The sequence below is a fragment of the Hordeum vulgare genome, chromosome 6H (assembly GCF_904849725.1).
Source record: "Hordeum vulgare subsp. vulgare chromosome 6H, MorexV3_pseudomolecules_assembly, whole genome shotgun sequence".
Classification (NCBI taxonomy): Eukaryota; Viridiplantae; Streptophyta; class Magnoliopsida; order Poales; family Poaceae; genus Hordeum; species Hordeum vulgare.
The window spans coordinates 344,648,109-344,650,976 of NC_058523.1; positions in this window are offsets into that span (position 1 = coordinate 344,648,109).

The window sequence follows — 2,868 nt, forward strand, 5'->3', positions numbered from 1 at the left end:
GGCCATGGGACCTGCCGGCTAGCCAATGAAGCTCCCGCATAAGGCCGACGCAGGACACGTGTAGTACGTCAAGCATCGTCTTGCGAGATTCGTCATGGGTTGCCAGTACGGCCGTCTCCACTGTTGCCATGCCAAACTTGGTAATGGAGTGGGTGCTGACGGGCCGGTACTGTGCGGGGTTGACGGATCGAAGCCGGAGTAGGTCAGCGATATCACCGCTAACACTGTATCTGACGTGTGCTCCAACCTTGTAGCCGTGCTGACGGATATTCACCTTTAATCATAGAGTCATGTCATGCCCTACGATCTGATGTGACTTGAGCTCCCTGGCCAGCTAGCGGCCTCACTAGCCGGCCTAGGAACGGCCATCTCGCCCCTAGCCGCTAGGTGCTTCCTAGACGGCCAGAAGGAGGTAGCCGTCTCTCCCCTAGCCGTCAAGTGATTTCTAGCCGGCCAGGAGGAGCTGGTCGTCTCGCTCCTAGCCGACAGGGGCTTCCTAGTCGGACAGGATAATTTGGCCATATGAAGACAGTTGTGGTTTCCCTTCAATCTTGAATGCAAAGGATTAGGCTCTATGAGCCTACCCCGGGGTTATCCCCCCGTCAGTAGTCCCCGAAGGAGGGGAGGTCCGCCACCTTAGAGCGGAAGGCCTCGCCGGCTGGAGTTCCTTGCTGACGATCTTTTTAGGCCGCCTGTAGCAGGAGGCATTCGGTCAGAAGCCGGTTGGCTTCCAAGGAACGCCTCGGCTTCGCCGTAAGTAGCGCTGTTGCGCCACGTGCCAGGCCCTGGCCTGACGTGATGATGAATTGAACAGGTGACGGGACTGGGCCTGCGCCCTGGGTCCTGCCACGACGCCCCATCGACCCCCGAGCGAGCGGATCCTGTGCGGATTGCTCCGTGACGGTTGGGCTCCGTGAGGCATAAAGGCACCCGTAATAATCGGAGGAGGTGACCATTATGCGCACCGGATCCCCACCCCACGATCTATTGTGGGGGTTTAAATAGGGTGCGGGGGCGTCGAGGAGGCCATTCACCCCCTTCTCACCCCCGCACCAGCGCCCCTTCCTTCCCTGAGCCAGAGAAAGAAGAGCGCTGCCTTGCCTTCGCCGCTGCTTGAGGCATCGCTGCCGGCCGCCACCAGGATCATCTTACTCCCTGCCGCCACCCACCATGTCCAATAGTGCCCCAAAGAAGGGGCAGTACCGAGGCGCTTGGGTGGGTAGTGACATCTGCGACGGCAACATTGACGCGCTCCGCGACCGCCGCATGCTGCCTCCAGCAACCGTCGTGGCGGCGCGGGTGCCCGGTGCCGAAGCGGCCCCGACCCTGGAGAAGGGCGAGGTGGTGGTGTTCGAAGAACACTTCTACTGTGGCTTCGGCCTTCCGGCGAGTGACTTCTTCGCCCGCTTCCTCACCATCTTCGGCTTGCAGCTGCATCACTTGGCGCCCAACGCCATCCTCCAGCTAGCCGCCTTCGTCGTCCTGTGCAAAGGATTCCTGGTGATCGAGCCCCGCTTGGACATTTGGCGGAAGCTGTTCTTCTTCAAGCAGCAATCCGTGATGATGGAAAAGGCTGAGACGGAGAAGCTTACGGTCCCCAAGCCGATGACCCCGTGCGGCGCCGCACTGGTGCATCACCGGACGGCGTCCGGCTTCACTCAGATGCCGCTGCAAGATTCTATCAAGATGTGGCAGAAGGGGTTCTTCTACATGAAGAACGTCGACCCTCCCGCGACTATATCAATTTGCCCCCCTTTGACATCCCTCCTCCGATGGTGAAGTTGAACTGGAAGGCTACGCTTCCAAAGCCGATCGTGGAGGTGGCGCAGATATGCACCCACCTTGACAACTTGAAGATTCGGGGCCTTTTGGCCCGTGACCTGCTCACCACCATGGTGTCACGCCGGGTCCTGCCTTTGCAGCGATAGTCACATATGATTTGCGAGATGGGCGGCCGACACGACCCCTGCCGGCTCTCCACCAAGAACTTTCGAGCCGGCGCGGTCGCCCGGAACGTGAACCTGATCTCCTCCGCCAACATGGATGAAGGCGGAGACTCGGAGTGGGGAATGGTCCCCTTTGACCGAGACCATCCGGTTCCAGTGGTAAGTGCCTCCCCAAAATCCCCCTTTTGTTATTTTGAATATACTGTTCGCTTTCTGAACCGGATGCCAACTCCACCCTCCAGATGTTCAAGTGCCTGCAAAAGCTTCAGCCGCCAGCTGGCGACGTGGAGGCGACAGACCCATCGGAGATAGAGGACGAAGGGGTGATGGAGCCGCGGGTCTCTACCTCCGCAGATATGGAAGAGGCGATGGAGTCGGAGGGCTTCGAGCCACCTCGTGAGCTCCTTAAGCCCTCTTTTCTTGAATGGACGGATGATGATGAGACGCCGCCTCCACTTCATGGTGTAGCCTTCGGGGAGGACCAAGAGGACTTGGAAGAAGTCTCCAGCCCTCCCCTGACGCGAGCTCGCCGAACTGCCGGCAAGATGGCAGCGCATGGCGAGGCAGCCCGGCAGAAGGGCAAGGGGGTCGCCATTGCCAAGATGGCTCCCAAGCGCGCCGCAATTGGACCTCCTGCCGGAGGCCGAGGTGGCGGCGCTAAGAAGCAACGATCCACCACCGACAGGAGGCCAGTGCCCGTCGTTGCTGGGTAAGAGATCTTCATTACCCTTTTTTGGATTCTTGTGCGAAGATCGATTCGTTATTGGTTTGTATTTCGTAGGGTTGCCGAAGTGGTAGAGGAGGAAACTGCCTCCGCCATCGAGCGAGCCACCTGGGCAGCTGCTAACGCTGCCAAGAATGCGTTGGATGAGGAGTCCACCCTCCGCTGGGAGAAAGCGGCTCGAAAGGTGACCGAAGGCAA